The 18,367-nt window shown below is 38.3% G+C and overlaps 1 pseudogene; it reads right to left on the bottom strand.

The window, feature by feature from the left end:
- LOC143878935 (DNA N(6)-methyladenine demethylase ALKBH1C-like) overlaps nt 1-17,959 on the bottom strand; it is a 31,361-nt pseudogene extending 13,402 nt beyond the window's left edge.
- Nucleotides 17,960-18,367: the final 408 nt, after the last annotated feature.

Here is an 18,367-nt window from a genome sequence, read left to right as displayed (position 1 = left end):
GTTTGGTTGGTGGAGTGGAGTAGGCCTCGAGTTTGAGGACCGAACCACTTTAAATCTCGGGTGCACTCTTTCTATCTCTTTGCTCTTTCATTTGCATTGCACCATTAGATTTAACTTGTATGCTTAAAATATTGTTTTTGATCTCTTAATCGGTTTAAGTTCTTCAAATTGGTAAATTCTAGTTTTCTTAAACAACCGCATTCTCCCTCCTCATAGTTGCCATTTCTAATTCAACTTGGGACCCCCTATATCGGATTTTCACTTGGTATCAGAGCCTTGGCTCTTAAAAGATTTTAAAAATTTTTGTGAAAGTTATTTCAAAATCTAACTAGGGAAAGATTTTATTTGGCAACTTCTAATTGTGAAATGGCACATCAAATTGGAACCGGACTTCCGGAAGGCCATTCCACAACTAGACCTCTTTTCTTCAATGGGTCAAACTATGGACATTGGAAAACAAGGATGCGCATCTATCTTCTTTCGATAGATGTGGAACTTTGGTACATTGTTGAAAATGGATACAATGTACCTTCCATACCTTTTGAAGAATGGAATGTAGTAGAAAAAAGGCAAGCAAATTTGAACTACAAAGCAATAAATTCCTTGTTTTGTGCCTTAGCTACCGAGGAGTTTAATAGAGTTGCTCTTTTTGATTCCGCCAAGACTATTTGGGATACCCTTGCAACTACCCATGAGGGAACATCACAAGTCAAGGATTCCAAAATAAACTTGTTAAAGAGCAAGTATGAAATGTTTAGAATGAGTCCAAACGAAAGTATTTCGGAAATGTATACTCGTTTTTCTATTATTTCTAACGAACTAGCTAATCTTGGTAAATCTTATCCTAACGATGAGCTTGTGAGTAAGTTACTTAGGTCTCTTCCTCCCCATTGGGATCCAAAGGTGACCGCGATTCAAGAGTCAAAAAATCTCAAGACGCTAACCATAGAGGAGCTTGTAGGATCTCTCATCACCCATGAGATGCTCCTTACTAGCCGACAAGAGGAAAAGAAGCCAAAGGAGAAGGAGAGGGAATTTAGATCCCTAGCACTCAAGGCTTCCAAGGAAGACTCATCAAGTGAAGCGGATAGTGACGAAGAAGAAGCTTTACGAAGATTCAAGAGCTTGTGGAGAAAGAAGCATAAGAAAGATAAGAAGAAGAAAGAGGAAAGTGATGTTGAAAGAGCCTTAAGATGCTTCAATTGCAAGAAGATTGGACACAAAAGACCGGATTGTCCACTTCTAAAATCAACTTCCTCTAAGTACAAGGGTAAGAAGGATTGGAAGAAGCATAAGGCTCTTGCCGCTGGTTGGGATGCGTTAAGCACATCGGGCAAAAGCTCAAGTGAAGGGGAAGAAAATAAAAAAGATGATCTTTGCTTCATGACAATCACCCATGAAGTTGAGGTAAACTCTAACCCCTCATATTCTTCATCTAGTAGTAAAAGTGATAGTATACCTTATGATGAATTATGTGAAACCTTGCATACCCAAATTTCCAAAAACAAAGTTCTTAAAAAATCCATTTTAAAGTTAGAAAAAGAACTTGAATTTTTGAAAAGTGATTTATCTTCTTCCATATCTCAAGAACAAGTTACACTTGAAAATCATAAACTTGAGATCAATACCCTTAAGGGTAGTTTGGATGAGAAAACTTGCCAACTTTTAAAATTTCAAAATATGGCAAGCTCCTCCAATTCTTATGAAGATGAAAGAAATGAGCTTTTAGTTCAAACATCCCATCTTCATAATGAAAATGAGAGACTTAGATTATGTTTACATGGATTTCTAAATGGAAATAAAATAATTGACATAATCCTAAGTAAAACTAGTCTTAGACCTCAACATGCTTATCATGATAGGACTAGTGTATCTAACCCTCTTGTTAGATGCCATTTTTGTGGAATGAATGGTCATTACCAATTCCAATGTGCATCCAAGAGTAGGGCTAGATGTGGGACCAAGAAATCTTGGGTTCCCAAAACCCCCATATGATGATATTCATATTGTGTAGATTAGGGGTTTTTGAACTTAAAATTGAATATATTTCATTTGTATGTTTTGTTTGATAACCCCTCTTGTATTGTAAAATTATTTTAACTAGGGGGAGTTAAAATTGAATTTTTCTTTAAAAAAGGGGGAGTTTTAAAATTGTAAATTTTAAACCCTTGTTTTTCTTACCCCTTCTTTTTGTTGATGACAAAGGGGGAGAAGAATCTAGAGTAAAGTCTCTAGTGTAAGAAGTATGTGAAAATAGTAAGTGCTTTGATTTGTAAATCTCTTGTGCTTGTCATCATCAAAAAGGGGGAGATTGTAAGCCCAATGGTTTTTACCTTGGCATTCCCATCTTGTTTTGATGATTCCAATACACAAGTGATCATTTATCACTAATGTGTTTGTTTGTCTAAAGTTGTAGATCTTGATAAAGTAAGATCAAGGATGCTTGGATTGAAGGCCAAGAAGCCCACATTGGACCACTAATTGGAAGGCCAAAGTCATCAAGCAAGAAGTCATGAAGACTTGAAGACATGAAGAAATTAATATTGAAGACCTTTTCCTAAATGTAATTGATCCAAACCTAGATTAGGTTTTTAGAGGCATGATTAAAGTAATCTCACACACCCTAAATAAACAAGTGATTGTACTTGTGGAGTTCCAACACCTTGGAACCCTCATAGCAATCCCATCTTGATTGAGAACTGGAAGCCCAACAACAGAATTGAAAATCTGCTCTGCATAGGCTTCTCGGAACTCCGAGAGGTTTTCTCGGAACTCCGAGAATTCTCGGAACTCCGAGAATTATTCTCGGAACTCCGAGAAATGGTCCAGTAGACTTTTTCCAATTTCTGTGAGGCTTCTCGGAACTCCGAGATTTTTTCTCGGAACTCCGAGAATTCTCGGAACTCCGAGAATTATTCTCGGAACTCCGAGAACACTCCAACGGTCTGAAAAAGAGCCGTTTGGAATTTTGCTGGAATTACCTCAACGCCATTGAACGGTCATATTTTGGTTTTCCTATAAATATGAGTGTTCTAAACATACAAACCATTAATCCTAACACTCTTAAACTTCATTTGAATACCCAAGAGTGAATCAAGCTTCAATTGTGCCTCTCATCACCAACTCTAGGATTTGGATCATAGGCTCTCAATTGTACATCTTTTGTAACCCTTGTGAAGGGATCTTTTAGTTCTTTCTTTCATCTTTCAAGATTTGTATTCGGGCGAGTATTCGGAGAAGCGGAGCCCTTTTTCTCCGTGGTGAGGATTGCCACCAAAGTTAAAGCAATTGTAATTGGCACCGATCTTCGCCAAGGTTAAGAAGATCAAATAGTGAAGCCATCAACGGGTTTGGTTGGTGGAGTGGAGTAGGCCTCGAGTTTGAGGACCGAACCACTTTAAATCTCGGGTGCACTCTTTCTATCTCTTTGCTCTTTCATTTGCATTGCACCATTAGATTTAACTTGCATGCTTAAAATATTGTTTTTGATCTCTTAATCGGTTTAAGTTCTTCAAATTGGTAAATTCTAGTTTTCTTAAACAACCGCATTCTCCCTCCTCATAGTTGCCATTTCTAATTCAACTTGGGACCCCCTATATCGGATTTTCAACCTCCTTTCTTCAATGGGTCAAACTATGGACATTGGAAAACAAGGATGCGCATCTATCTTCTCTCGATAGATGTGGAACTTTGGTACATTGTTGAAAATGGATACAATGTACCTTCCAAACCATTTGAAGAATGGAATGTGGTAGAGAAAAGGCAAGCAAATTTGAACTACAAAGCAATAAATTCTTTATTTTGTGCCTTAGCTACCGAGGAGTTCAATCGAGTTGCTCTTTTTGATTCCGCCAAGACTATTTGGGATACCCTTGCGACTACCCATGAGGGAACATCACAAGTCAATGATTCCAAAATAAACTTGTTAAAGAGCAAGTATGAAATGTTTAGAATGAGTCCAAACGAGAGTATTTCGGAAATGTATACTCGTTTTTCTATTATTTCTAACGAACTGGCTAATCTTGGTAAATCTTATCCTACTGATGAGCTTGTAAGTAAGTTGCTTAGGTCTCTTCCTCCACATTGGGATCCAAAGGTCACCGCGATTCAAGAATCAAAGAATCTCAAGACGCTAACCATGGAGGAGCTTGTAGGATCTCTCATCACCCATGAGATGCTCCTTACTAGCCGACAAGAGGAAAAGAAGCCAAAGGAGAAGGAGAGGGAATTTAGATCCCTAGCACTCAAGGCTTCCAAGGAAGACTCATCAAGTGAAGCGGATAGTGATGAAGAAGAAGCTTTACGAAGATTCAAAAGCTTGTGGAGAAAGAAGCATAAGAAAGATAAGAAGAAGAAAGAAGAAAGTGATGTTGATGGAGCCTTAAGATGCTTCAATTGCAAGAAGATTGGACACAAAAGACCGGATTGTCCACTTCTAAAATCAACTTCCTCTAAGTACAAGGGTAAGAAGGATTGGAAGAAGCATAAGGCTCTTGCCGCCGGTTGGGATGCGTTAAGCACATCGGGCAAAAGCTCAAGTGAAGGGGAAGAAAATAAAAAAGATGATCTTTGCTTCATGACATTCACCCATGAAGTTGAGGTAAACTCTCACCCATCTTGTAAATCATCAAGTAGCGATAATGAAAAAATATCTTATGATGAATTGTGTAACACTTTGCACTCCCAAATTTCCAAAAACAAAGTTCTTAAAAAATCCATTTTAAAGTTAGAAAAAGAACTTGAATTTTTGAAAATTGATTTATCTTCTTCCATATCTCAAGAACAAGTTAATCTTGCAAATCATAAACTTGAGATTAATACCCTTAAGGGTAATTTGGATGAGAAATCTTGCCAACTTGTAAAATTTCAAAATATGGCAAGCTCCTCCAATTCTTATGAAGATGAAAGAAATGAGCTTTTAGTTCAAACATCCCATCTTCATAATGAAAATGAGAGACTTAGATTATGTTTACATGGATTTCTAAATGGAAATAAAATTATTGACATAATCCTAAGTAAAACTAGTCTTAGACCTCAACATGCTTATCATGATAGGACTAGTGTATCTAACCCTCTTGTTAGATGCCATTTTTGTGGAATGAATGGTCATTACCAATTCCAATGTGCATCCAAGAGTAGGGCTAGATGTGGGACCAATAAATCTTGGGTTCCCAAAACCCCCATATGATTTTATTCATATTGTGTAGATTAGGGGTTTTTGAACATTAAAATTGAATATATTTCATTTGTATGGTTTGTGATAACCCCTCTTGTATTGTAAAATTATTTTAACTAGGGGGAGTTAAAATTGAATTTTTCTTTGAAAAAGGGGGAGCTTTAAAATTATAAATTTTAAACCCTTTGTTTTTTCTTACCCCTTCTTTTTGTTGATGACAAAGGGGGAGAAGAATCTAGAGTAAAGTCTCTAGAGTAAGAAAAATGTGAAAAGAGTATATGCTTTGATTTGTAAATCTCTTGTGCTTGTCATCATAAAAAAGGGGGAGATTGTAAGCCCAATGATTTTTACCTTGGCATTCCCATCTTGTTTTGATGATTCCAATACACAAGTGATCTTTTATCACTAATGTGTTTGATTATCTAAGTTGTAGATTATGATAAAGTAAGATCAAGGATGCTTGGATTGAAAGCCAAGAAGCTCACATTGGACCACTAATTGGAAGGCCAAAGTCATCAAGCAAGAAGTCATGAAGACTTGAAGACATGAAGAAATTCATATTGAAGATCATTTTTTGTCTTTTAGAATGTAATTGATCCAAACCTAGATTAGGCTTTAAGAGGCATAATTAAGTTAATCTCACACACCCTAAAAATATATGTGATTGTATATGTGGAGTTCCAACACCTTGGAACCCTCATAAGCAATCCCAACTTGGTGTTAAGTTGGAAGCCCAAAAACAGAATTAAAAATCTGCTCTTCATAGGCTTCTCGGAACTCCGAGAGTTTTTCTCGGAACTCCGAGAATTCTCGGAACTCCGAGAAATGGTCCAGTAGACATTTTTTCATCTTCTGTTAGAATTCCCGGAACTCCGAGATTTTTTCTCGGAACTCCGAGAAATATTCTCGGAACTCCGAGAACACTACAACGGTTGAATTTTGAGCCGTTGGGAATTTTCCAGAAATTACCATAATGCCACTGAACGGTCATATTTTGTTTTTCCTATAAATATGGGTGTTCTAAACATTCAAATATTCAATCCTAACACTCTAAAACTTCATTTGAATATCCAAGAGTGAATCAAACTTCAATTGTGCCTCTCATCACCATCTTTAGGATTTGGATCCTAGGCTCAAATTTGTACATCCATTTTGTAACCCTTGTGAGGGATTTTTCATTTCTTTCTTTCAACCTTCGAGTGTTGTATTCGGGCGAGTATTCGGAGAAGCGAAGCCCATTCTCCGTGGTGAGGATAGCCACCGAGGTTAAAGCTGTTGGGGTGAGGATAGCCACCAAAGTTAAAGCTATTGTAATTGGCATTCGATCTTCGCCAAGGTTAAGAAGATCAAATAGTGAAGCCATCAACGGGTTTGGTTGGTGGAGTGGAGTAGGCCTCGGATTTGAGGACCGAACCACTTTAAATCTCGGGTGCACACTTTCTATCTCTTTGCTCTTTTATTTGCATTGCACCATTAGATTTAACTTGAATATTGATTCTTGATCTCTTAATCTTAAAATCGGTTTAAAGGTTTTAAATTGGTAGATTCTATTTCTTAAACAACCATATTCTCCCTCCTCATTGTGTTGCCATTCTAGTATAACTTGGGACCCCCCTACATCGGACTTTCACACTGGGATTTATTTATCCTAGAGGTTGCAGATCATCCTTTCACCATGATTAGGCTCTGTGGGACAGTATCCGTTAAGGATACCCATTTACCTTCGTTCGATCATCCTTTTTTCCAACTAATGCTAAGTGAGGAAAGGACTGTGAGGCGATTGAATTGGCAAGCTAACAGGATTGTCGGCATCCGTTTGGTGGAAGAGAGGATTGCCAGCAAAAAAAATCATGTTTTCTTGAATCGGTTGCCAGAGCACCTTCTTATTGTGATGCCAGATTTTTCTATTAAGCACATCACGGAGGATTTGAAGAAGTGCTCGGCATAATAGCGCTGGTTATAGATCTATCAAGGCGTCCTGATGGGTCTTACGGTGATGAAGGAAGGTCTGTGGGGAATTTTGTCAAGAAATGGTGTCTAGTAACAGAAAGTTGAAGGAAAAGATGCATGACTGGTTTTGTTTATTTTAAGGTTTCTCTCTGGATGGGTATGCCCATTCCAATGCCCATTGATATTTGTAATGGAAAGGGATTACTCATCCCTCTTGCTTTTCTAATTTCAAAGAAATATGTCATTTTTCAAAAAAAAAAAAAAATCCTCTCCAGCATGATCGCATGAAGCACATTGAGGTGGATAGGCACTTCATTCATACCGTATTCTGCCTAAGGAGATTTGTCTTCTCTTTTGCCAAAAGGGATAGTGAGGAGTGTAGGAAATAAGTGTTATTTCTTGTATGGGAATTAGATTGTATTTGGGAGGCATTTATGTCTTCCATGTCATATAGGATTTTATCATTAATATACAAGAAAAGACATAAATACCCCCCAAATACAAACTAATCCCAATACAAGAAACTACCCTCATTTCCTACACCTCCCTCAAGTTGAGTATAGATATCAATCATGCCAAGCTTTGTTAGAATAAAGTCAAACTGGAACTTCACAACTCCTTTTTGTGGCACCAAGTTGATGACCAGTGAGAAGACAAATCTCCTTAGACAGAACACGTTCAAGTATGAAGTGTATATCCACCTCAATGTTCTTCGTGCGATCATGTTGGACATGATTATTTGCTATATTGATTGCTGCCTGATTGACATGGTATAACGCATAGGATATAGAACTAACTGACAGCTGTATCTCCTTCAAAAGACACCTTAGACTTAATCATTCTGCAACTCCATGAGCCATAGAAGGATAATCTGACTCCGTGCTTGACCCAGCTACCGCAGACTATTTTGCGTTGTGCCAAGTATCGAGCTTGCCAGCTACAATATCCAGTAGTACATCTCCTATCATCAACTGAACATGCCCAGTCAACAACAAAAATTGCTTCAATCTTATAGTAACCATAGTTTGCAGATATCAATCCTTTTCTCGGGCAAGACTTCAGATATGGAAGGATACTCTCAACTGCTTTGAGATGGGGAATCCAATGAGCATGCATCTACTGACCCACCACAATCACTAAGCACATAATATTTGAGAGAGAGATAGAGAGATGTACAGAAGCCGACCAAGCAATCTCTGATACATATCAATATCAGACAAGCGAGGCTCATCTAAGTCACATATCTTGTGAATTGGATCAATAGGTGTCTACTAGCCGGTACCTGTAGACACCCCATTTTGACCTGACCCTAATTCCCAAAATCGAATAAAAATCCTAAAATCGAGTAAAGTTCCTAAACCCTTGGATCTCAAAAACAATTCCCTGATATCCTAAAGCCGCACTTCAACTTTAAAAATTGAAGAGCCGAACCCAAAATGCAAAAGACCCCGACAAATCTTCATTTGCCGATTATTGTCGAAACCTTTGTGAGCCCAAATGATTCCCCGAAATTTACAAAATTTACCAAATATCCCGGAGCTTTGGTACTGCCCCCCCCCCCCTAAATTTCCGAGTTCCGAGGCTTAATTGTGCGACCTGTGAATGCTTGTTGTTTCTGAGTGCGTCTCTGCAAATTTTCAAAGAAAATGGACAAAGAAGTTGAGAAAAGACGAGCTGAGATTGTGCGAATATCGAGACATAGTGGTGCTAGTTAGGCAAGACAAGAGGGCTTAAAATATGGTAGTGCTGATACCATTTCAAAAGATAAAAGGGAGAAGGGGCAAAAATGCCATTTCCCCTTTAAAAGAAGATCGAACTAGGGTTTTCAGAAGGGAGGGATTTTTTTTTCAAGAAAAAGAGCAGCAGAGAGAGGGAGAGGAGAAAAGGGATTGGCAGCCACCTCATCTTCTCCTCCTTCTACCACCACCTCCAACCACCACCCCCAAACCCTCTTCCTCTTCCACTCTTCTTCTACCGCCACCTCCAAAACCGCACCACCCAATCACCACCACCCCTCAAAACCCACCTCACCTTCAAACCCTATCTTATTCCCCCAATCCGACCACCTTCCTCAGCCTCCATGGATTCCGGCAACCTCACCGGAATCCGGTGACCCACCACCATAACCATCTCCACCCCAACACCACCCTTCGAAAACCCTCTTCCATCATCCACCTTCACCTTCCTCAACCCCCAAAACCGAAACCCCTTTTTCTGCACCTCCAAAACCGAAACCCACCTCCACTGAACCACCACCTCCACCATCCTCCACCTCCATCTCCACCCCAACACCACCCTTCGAAAACCCTCTTCGACCCTCATCTTCTCCAACCACCACCTCCAAAACCGAAACCCATTTCCACCCCAAACCCACTTTGAAAACCCAAGTCCAAAACCCAAAACCCATCTCCATTAATTCCGGCACCATCCCTCTGCAACCCACCTTCATTTGCATCTCCATCTCCACTGTCCTACATCTCAGCCACCCTTAAACCCCTTTTCTTTTCATCTAAAAAAAAAGAAACAGAGAGAAAATCCAGAGGGAGAGAAAGAGAGAGAGAGAGAGAGAGAGAGAGAGAGAGAGAGGGGAAGGCCGATCATCTTCCGCAACCTCCCCATCGCCTCCACCCGGAATCCGGCCGGCCATCTCCACTTCCACGAGCATCTCTCGACGGATTTTTATTTTTTTAAAACCCCCAAACCCATTGCACATGCGTCCCACCTCCTTTAACCCCTACTTCCATCTTAGCCTCACCTCATCATCTCATTTTCTTTACCAACCTCAAATATCCCTTTCCCATCTGCAATTCCGGCAAGAATTACCATCTTCGACGGGATTTTGTGAAAATTTGAGCACCTCGCCATCTACAAGCACCGTCATTCATCTCAGAATTGGAGCATTTCTCTAGATTGTTAATCATCCATGGCATGTAATACTTCTCCCTCATTGTATTGATGAAATCAGCATCGTTGTTTACCTTATTTGTTGTGAAATCATAATATCAATTCATGGCTCCAGGTCGTGGGCATAGGTATATGAATCATTTGATTTTTGTTAATCTGGTCCTTATTGTAGGTGTGAGCGGGTGATTCGTTGGATTTTATTTTCTTACCCCATGTCAAGGGTATAGATGCGCGAATCAATGGATCTCATTTCCTTGTGTTTTTTTAACTTGATAATAAATCACTTTGGCCTTGTTCTGATCAACTCATGTGTTTCACTTGTTATGAATCAATACGATCATATCCTTTGCGTAAGCTTTGCAGAATCTAAAATTCTAAGAGGTTATAGCCATTGAAGGCTTATATGCTCTTTTGTTCTAGTTTCTATTGGCTTAAAGGGAATGCCATTTTCTTTAGGACTTAGCTGAATGTGATTTTCATTAGCAAATGCATGTCCTAGTTGCAACACTCAATATTATATGTCTCAATTCCGTGAGAGAGTGTTCTGCTTGTTAAGGAGGGAAAATCATGAAAGTTCCTGTCACTTTATGTGTATGGCTTAGGGAAGTATGTTCTTTAGGTCTAGATTTTCGCGTTTGAAAATGCATGGTATATTCAGTGGGATAATGGGAAAGTTGAAGTGATGATTACGATCGATTTATCCAAGATGCAATTCACTCCTATGCCTGCACTTTGGTTTGTTGCCATTATCACCTTGTCTGCAGTTGATTTGATTAGATCCCTTACCCCCAATCGAGCATAGGTATAATTTTGTGTCCCTTTTGTCTTATACATCATTGGGAGGCCTTAAATTTGTTGTCTTCATTGAATACTGTAATTTGATGGAGCAAGTGACGGAATGTTCCTTCGAAAACCCCCTTACCCTTCTTGTCTCCTTTCATGTTCTGGGGACTTCTCATGGGGTTAGGGGATTCCTCATTCTTTAGGGCCTTTGCTTCTTATGGGGTTCAAGGGTTCTATCTTGTCTTCTTTCGGGACTACTCTCCTCATGTTCCTAGGGATCCTACTCAAGCTTCGGGATTCCTTCGATTATAGGGGCTTTCCCTCGGGTTTCTTCTTCATTCAGAGTCATTCTCCTTATGTTCCTCGGGATCCTTTTCGAGCTTCAGGATTCCCTCGATTACAGGAACACACTCGTCGGGTTTAGGCGATGACGGACGGCAACCTCTTGAGCCAAAACCCCCTTTCGATCAAAAGGGATAAAAATACATAAAAATCAAATAACAAAAATCCAAAAAACATAAAAAACACTCAAAGCATTTTTCGAAAAGCTGTTTCGAACTACGTTAGGTTGATCCCTTTCTACATGGTATGTAGGCAGCTTGGGATCTTCATCCCAAGTTCAGTCAAACTTTTCAATAAAATCATTTAAACCCTTCAAAAAAATCATTTCAACATCTAAAAATATCTTTCAAGCTTTTCCCAAAAATATAAAAACTAAAATGGGCAAGGATGGTGATTGCCAGGTCACTCGGAGCCTTCTTTTCATTTCATTTCCGATTTTGATCATGGTTTGCCGGTTTTATCTGTTTTCCGACGTTTTATCGGGTTTTGGGATGGGCGACGACGTAGCGTGGCCCCTTTATAGGGATTGTCCTCGCTGAGCCCAACGATAGGCTATGACGATCGCGAGACTTGTCCGATCTTTAGCGGATCAGGATCACCGAGCTCGATTCCTTTAGAATCGCTCCCTGAGTCTATCGTATGTCCCATTTTCTTTTCGCTGGCATTTTGGGTTTGCGCATAACGTCTATTTTCTGATTTCTTTCTTTCCTCGCATCTTTTAGCTTATCGTGTGTTTGTCTTTGGTTCCTTGTGTGTTTACTTTCAGCTTGCTTATTCCTAGTGCGTTTAGTTTCACATGCTTATTTACATGTTTAGCTGTAGATATTTACTGTTTTTCTACTTATCATATCTGCTATTACTTGCTTAGCTATAGCTGTGCATGCGGATGTTATTGTTTTCCTAGATGTGATGGATTAGGAGTAGATGCGGTGAGTTAGGATTTGGATGTTTATTTTCTTTTGCCCATCCCCGGGTCATGAATGCTTAGATAGATGTTTCTTCGGGGATACTCATTCCCATTTCACATGATTTTAGCCCTAAACTCTTCAAAATTAATTAAAAATGGCATAAGAGACCAGGTACTTGCACTTGGGCGAATTGGGGGCGCTTAATACCTTCCCCATTCGTCATCAGGCACGGACTTTTGTATCTCTGGTTATCCATTGCAACAGAGTATTTCATGGAATCCATGGCCTACTTCCTTGGATGACGACTCTTCTTTTGTTATAGGTACATCTTGGTTCTGGGCTAGTCCTTGAATCGAAAGGTATCTCATTTATATCGCCACCCTTGCTGTGAGTGGCATCATTTCGAGAGTTCCTTGGTAGAGCTCTCCTTCGCATTGTGGATATCTTAGAGGACCGACGAGGGATCTCGTGTCCCTCGTCACGCCGTCCTCGGGATCGGGGTCCACAGTACCCTAACTTTCCAGTATCCCTGAGTAAGTCCAATGTGTATTTCTCTCAGAAATAAAAATACCCTTCTTGGACCTTGCCACTTCAATTCCAAGAAGGTACTTGAGGTCACCTATATCCTTGATCTTAAACTCAGCCGCTATAAAGACCTCCAACTAACGAATTTCTGAGGTATTATTTACAGCCACCACAATATCATCCAAAAACACTATAAGGACAGTGATTAGAGGACCCCTACTCTTAGTAAACAGGGTATGATCGCCTTGGCTTTGTGAATACTCAAATCTTGTTATGACCTGGCCCTCAAACCATGCTCAGGGAGACTACTTCAACCCATATATGGATTTCTTTAATTTGCAATCTTTATTCCTTGCATTCGAGAACTTTAATCCTAGAGGAGACATGCAGGGTACATTTGTATTCAAGAGAGTTAAAGTAGTAGTCTGCTAGTTCCCAAATGGAAGCAAAAGAACAATATCATTTCAACCGGTTCCATGGTTTATGAAAGTAGTGGTCTGCATGGGTATCTAATGAGGTATACATTGCGTCAGAATTTTGGTAAGACACTGAAATTTCAGTGTTCTTAACTTTTCATAAAATTCCCTGAATTTTCAATTTCTGCAGAAGACTTGGCCCACAATCTGACAACCTTCAAATTCTGAGATTCTCAGAAGTTTGAGATTTCATATATTTCTGACATTTCAGGATTCAATACTTTTCGTAAGTCGTTGTTCAACATTTTGATTAAAAAAATAGAATCTTAAAAGATAACATTATAATAAAGGTGTTATCAACGGCTTAGGATCATCTAATCATTGTTTTGAGGCAATGGACACGACTTAAGGTGATCCAAACGGTCGACACAGACTGTCAACTCTAAAAATGATAAAGTAGTTAGTGCTTCGTAGCATGACTCCTTCCTTTTTATACTTTTGTCAAATTGTTTATGTGAAGAACAACCAATGTTGCCAAACAATCATAATTTTATTGACACTGAAAATGGAGTTCTTAGTTTTAAAAAATTACAATTTTACATAATTTTATGTCTAAACATTAAATAATTTTACATAATTTCATTACAAGGAACAAGTCAAAAAAGTTTTCATTGTCGACAGCGATAGTGAGATTAGAAGTACACAAAGTAGAACATGTCAAGTAAAATATAAACTACCGGCCTTATACACCCACAAAATATTTGTATGGAGATTGGGAGTTAGGGGTGAATTTATTTACATTTATGGGAGTTTGAGGGCTACTAAAGGGAAACTTTTGCACTTCGAATGGAAAGCATTAAAAACAAAATGTGAACATAATTAAAATGACCCATTATGAATAACATATTAAAAGATGAACATAATTCAATTGATATTAATTAAAAATTCAAATCATTCACTCACCTGATGGAGACCAAGCTTCCCACTGTTAGTATAGAAGTTGACAATGCCGATATCAGGTGACATTTTAGGAAGTATTTGGAGCTTTTATTTATAAAGTCACGAGAAATTTGAATTGCTTCCTCAACTAAATGCTTAAATTCAACTGGGATACTAGGAAGTTTAGCATCATCAAACGGGCGTCAATCTCCATATAATTTTCTTTCTGGATCCCAATTTTTACCTAGACACATCATCTGTAGATGAATTTTTGCAACATCCGTACAACCCGGTTGATAGAACTTTGGTTGATAGAACCCCCCGAAACAAATCCCAAGTTCTCGGCATTTTTTGATAATTTCAACCTACAATCAATACACAGATGAAGAAGTTCAACAGAACACAATAATTCAAAATATAAAAAATACATAGAGAAATGACAACCGATCAAGTCACTGATTACTAATTACTAGAACTTGAGTAGTGAGAACATTTTAATTGTAGTAGTTTCTGTAAGAAGATATACGCTCCTAAAGATAATGAAACTACAAAAAGGATCGCATCTGGTTATAAAAGCCTTTAAAACCATAACGCTGTTGAGCTGAAACCTGTCACTAGAATGGGAAGGGCTGCAGCCTTATAATACAACTAAAATCAACCATTAACAAAAGTTTAAGGGATGAAATCATGATTTCCGTACTCGAAATGCATCATATCTATACGCATCATATCTCAGGTCATAAACTAGCTCTCAATTAGAGCTTGTGGTAGCCAAACTTTAATCTAAATTGACTCAATTCTCAGATCAAACCAATAGCCCTCAAATAATGTTAATATATGTGATGGAAAAACTGAAATCCACCAATAATTCTCAGCTTAACAGAGGTTCTCGGTTAAAATGAAAACCGGCTTCTACAATTCTCAGGCCTAGCAGGGCTCTCGGCTGAGAAGTTTTAGTCGTCAATTGTGATTAAAATCCACAATTCTCCAGCTTCTATAGAAGATCAGTTTAGCCAATTAACAAACACGGGAAAATGGCCCTTTAAATGGATTGATCCAACTGTCACCAAGAATCACAAGAAGCTGATTGTCAGACAACAACTAAGCTGTCGGCTGAGACTTTTCTGGCACAAATTCACAACAGCCAAAATTAGAAGATCTAGGGTTTCTTTTCTCAAGAAAATATAAAGGGATTGTTCTTCAAATCCAATGAACTTCCATCATAAAATTCAGATGTAACCGAGACTCGTGCAGATCTGTTAACAACAATGTAATTGTGAACTTTAGGAAACGTTGTAGCGGAGTTCTGCTATGATAGGTCCACTGATCTTTCGGTTCCTTCAAATCCAATAAGATTTCACCCAAAAATGAGATTTCGGAAATGAATTTCAATCCAATCTGAGAATTGGAGTGGCTAGGCTCCAGATCTGAACAAAATTTGCATGCTTCAGATCTGGTTCTCGGTTCACACGAATTTCAGCTAAGACAAACCGAGAACAATAATCTGCGTAGATCCCAAGCTCAATTCAAGTATTTTTCCACATAATTACTTACAAAATTGAAATGTAACAGAGAAGTGAGGACTCAAAGATCGCGTGATTTCGAATGAAAACCTAAACCAAATTTCAATGAGAAAGCAAACATCAACAGGGAACACTTTGTAATAGCAGAATTTGCTGAACTTTGGCTCTTCCAAAGATCTTGAATTGAAATCAAATTGGATTTGCGAGGGGAGGTAAATTCCTCTAAAGCAACATAAACCGTTGCTTGAAACAAGGAGAAGTGCAAAGAAACTGAGAGAAAGGCAAAGCTCACTTGCCTAGTACTCTCTTCTTCCACAGATAAATCTCAGCAGAAATTTTTTACTCCCTACAGAAAATTTTCCATGCCAAAATCTCAGATCTAAACTCATATTCAAATTCAAAGTCTTCTACAAAATGAAAGGACTAAAGGAATTTTATAGACAACCTTCTACAACTAAAATCCAACTAGAAAAACTACCACTGGTGTAAAATGACAACAAAGGACACATGCAAACTAAGAAAAGACAACTGTGACTACACTAATGCAGTTCATGGTTAGTGCCGATGCCCTAGGGGAAATACTTCATCGGCAATGCCACAATCACTTGATTAATCCCAATATTCATCAGAGTAATTTGTATAAAATTTCTCACTTAAATTATACCAGATCAAGATGGATCCCTAGAAATCCAAAAATATCATAAATCCATAATTGTGGCTTTCTTCCATTCAAAAATAAAATAAAATTGAGACTTTCCCACGGATTCTGATTCAACAACTACAGCACCTAATCTCTCTATCTAGGTATATATCTGAAAAGTTTCCTGTAAAACATATGCAAGACAGTCGTGGGTTAGGGTTTTGGGTTTTAGGCTTGAGGATTTAAAGGATGGTAGGGCAGATTACTGTGATAGATCAAAGGTGAAAAAGGTGGTTGATGGTGATTGGTAAGGGGTATGGACATGGAAGGTTGGGGATATAGAGGTCATGAAGACGATACTAGGCCTAGGAAACCATGAAAGCTCAAAGAAAGAACTACAGTAAAGGATCAGAATACACATGGGTGCAAAATCCAAGATCTCATGGGAATGGAAATAACCAAGTTTGGGACTAAATCAATCATTCAAAAGTGATTTGGAAAAGGGATAAAGGCCTTACATTTATAAACTAACCTCACAAAAATCCAAGGGCTTTAACTCGAGGAAAACACTAAAGAAGGCGATTTTATTGTCTGAATTTCCCTAATCGGCGAGTTTTCAACTTTACGCCCGACACGGATGAAGTACATGTAACAGACCAGATAAAGACCATTTTGCCCTTCCTTGCAGGTTCCCAGTACAAGTCAATCATTCTTTCTTTCAACAGCCTATTTGTAGTATTTTATGAATTTAGAAGGTTTCTTTCAGCTTGCATTTAATAGTTATCGTGTCGTCCATAAATGCAGTGGTACGATCGAGACACTCCTAAACCCACAGATTATACGTTTTACCCAGTTTTAGCAGTTGAAGAAATTATGGTATTAACATCCCCGTAAATGAAATTATTGTATTAAAGTCCCCTTAAATGAATTAGCGTACGTCTTAATCATGATTTGTTAATTGCAAAATGGATTTCCTTTATAGTAAATAGGCTATTTTCATCCACTTTTTTACTAAAACCAATCTATTAATCAACAATATTGAAAAAGCTAATTAGATTTGCGGCAAAGGTAATTAGATTTGTGGCAAAGCTAATTAGATTTGTTAGTTGTAATGGTTACCCATAATAGATGAGTTCCATACACATAATATATGTCTACTTCGAACTTAACGTCGATGTTATCGTAGACGTTATCGTTGACGTTAACAATTTAAAATGACGAACTACAATGAAACGATATGAGTGATACGGACTGTTATTATTTTTTCAGGTTTGCCTTTTATTTTTCCCCTTCTTGTAAATAGAGAAGGGAGAAATGGAAATGTAATTGAGGGATACCCACTGGCGTAAAAACCATAAAGTTTTTTAAACTAATTTTTTTTTACAACCTTGGGGCTTAAAGATGGTTAATACTTATGTCCCTTCTCTCATGGTTCTTTTGTTGGTGAACTCTGGAAGCTAGTTTCTCCTTCAGTGTAGGGTTTGGATATGAACAAGTATGTAAGTAATGCTTTTTCATGGTCAACTATTGAATCTTGATTGTCCATGGACTCTTATGTTTTTTGCATAGAATCTAATACAATATGGAGTTGTAAATGATTGATTTCAGCGTAAGGTTGTCATTAGGAATATATATTAATTGCAACTGTTAGAAATTGAGGCAAGAGGATAGAGGTAGGTATAGCTATATTTACGGTATACTATATTGGATATCTTAGGGAGGATTCATCATTTGATTTATCTTGGAGGCAGGCTTAAAGCTGTAAAGGTAAACCAAAGAGTTAGCTACATTGAATTTATATCTGTAATTCGTAATACCATTGGAATTACTGACAATGATGTGTCATTCTCCATCCCGTATCGCTACGTAGTTGATCCATCGAAGTCCATTGTTTATGAAATCAACGACGAGCACGACCTTTATGTTTCAATGGAGATGCTTGATAATCCTGGGGTTAATGTTGTCATCATTTATTTAACCAAACATGTAAATATTGGGAGCCAGGGTGTATCTGGTATACCTTGCGAAAATATGCAAGATGTGAAAGATGTTCTGCTCCCCAACACAATTCAAACAAATTCAAATTGCCCGACTGTGCCATTGTCGGACGGCGATCCGCAATATGTGAATGTTGAAAAATTCCCGATTGGAAATGATCCTCCATCTCACAGGTGAATTTGCAGGATCATTTGAAATTTGCCCTTCATCAGAATATGTTTGCATTATGTATGTTAATCCAATATACCTTTGCAGATATAATG

The sequence above is a fragment of the Tasmannia lanceolata genome, unplaced genomic scaffold (assembly GCF_043159265.1).
Source record: "Tasmannia lanceolata isolate RefF3 unplaced genomic scaffold, GAP_Taslan_0.1 ptg000006l, whole genome shotgun sequence".
In the NCBI taxonomy this organism is placed as follows: domain Eukaryota; kingdom Viridiplantae; phylum Streptophyta; class Magnoliopsida; order Canellales; family Winteraceae; genus Tasmannia; species Tasmannia lanceolata.
This window is presented reverse-complemented; position numbering and strand designations above follow the sequence as displayed.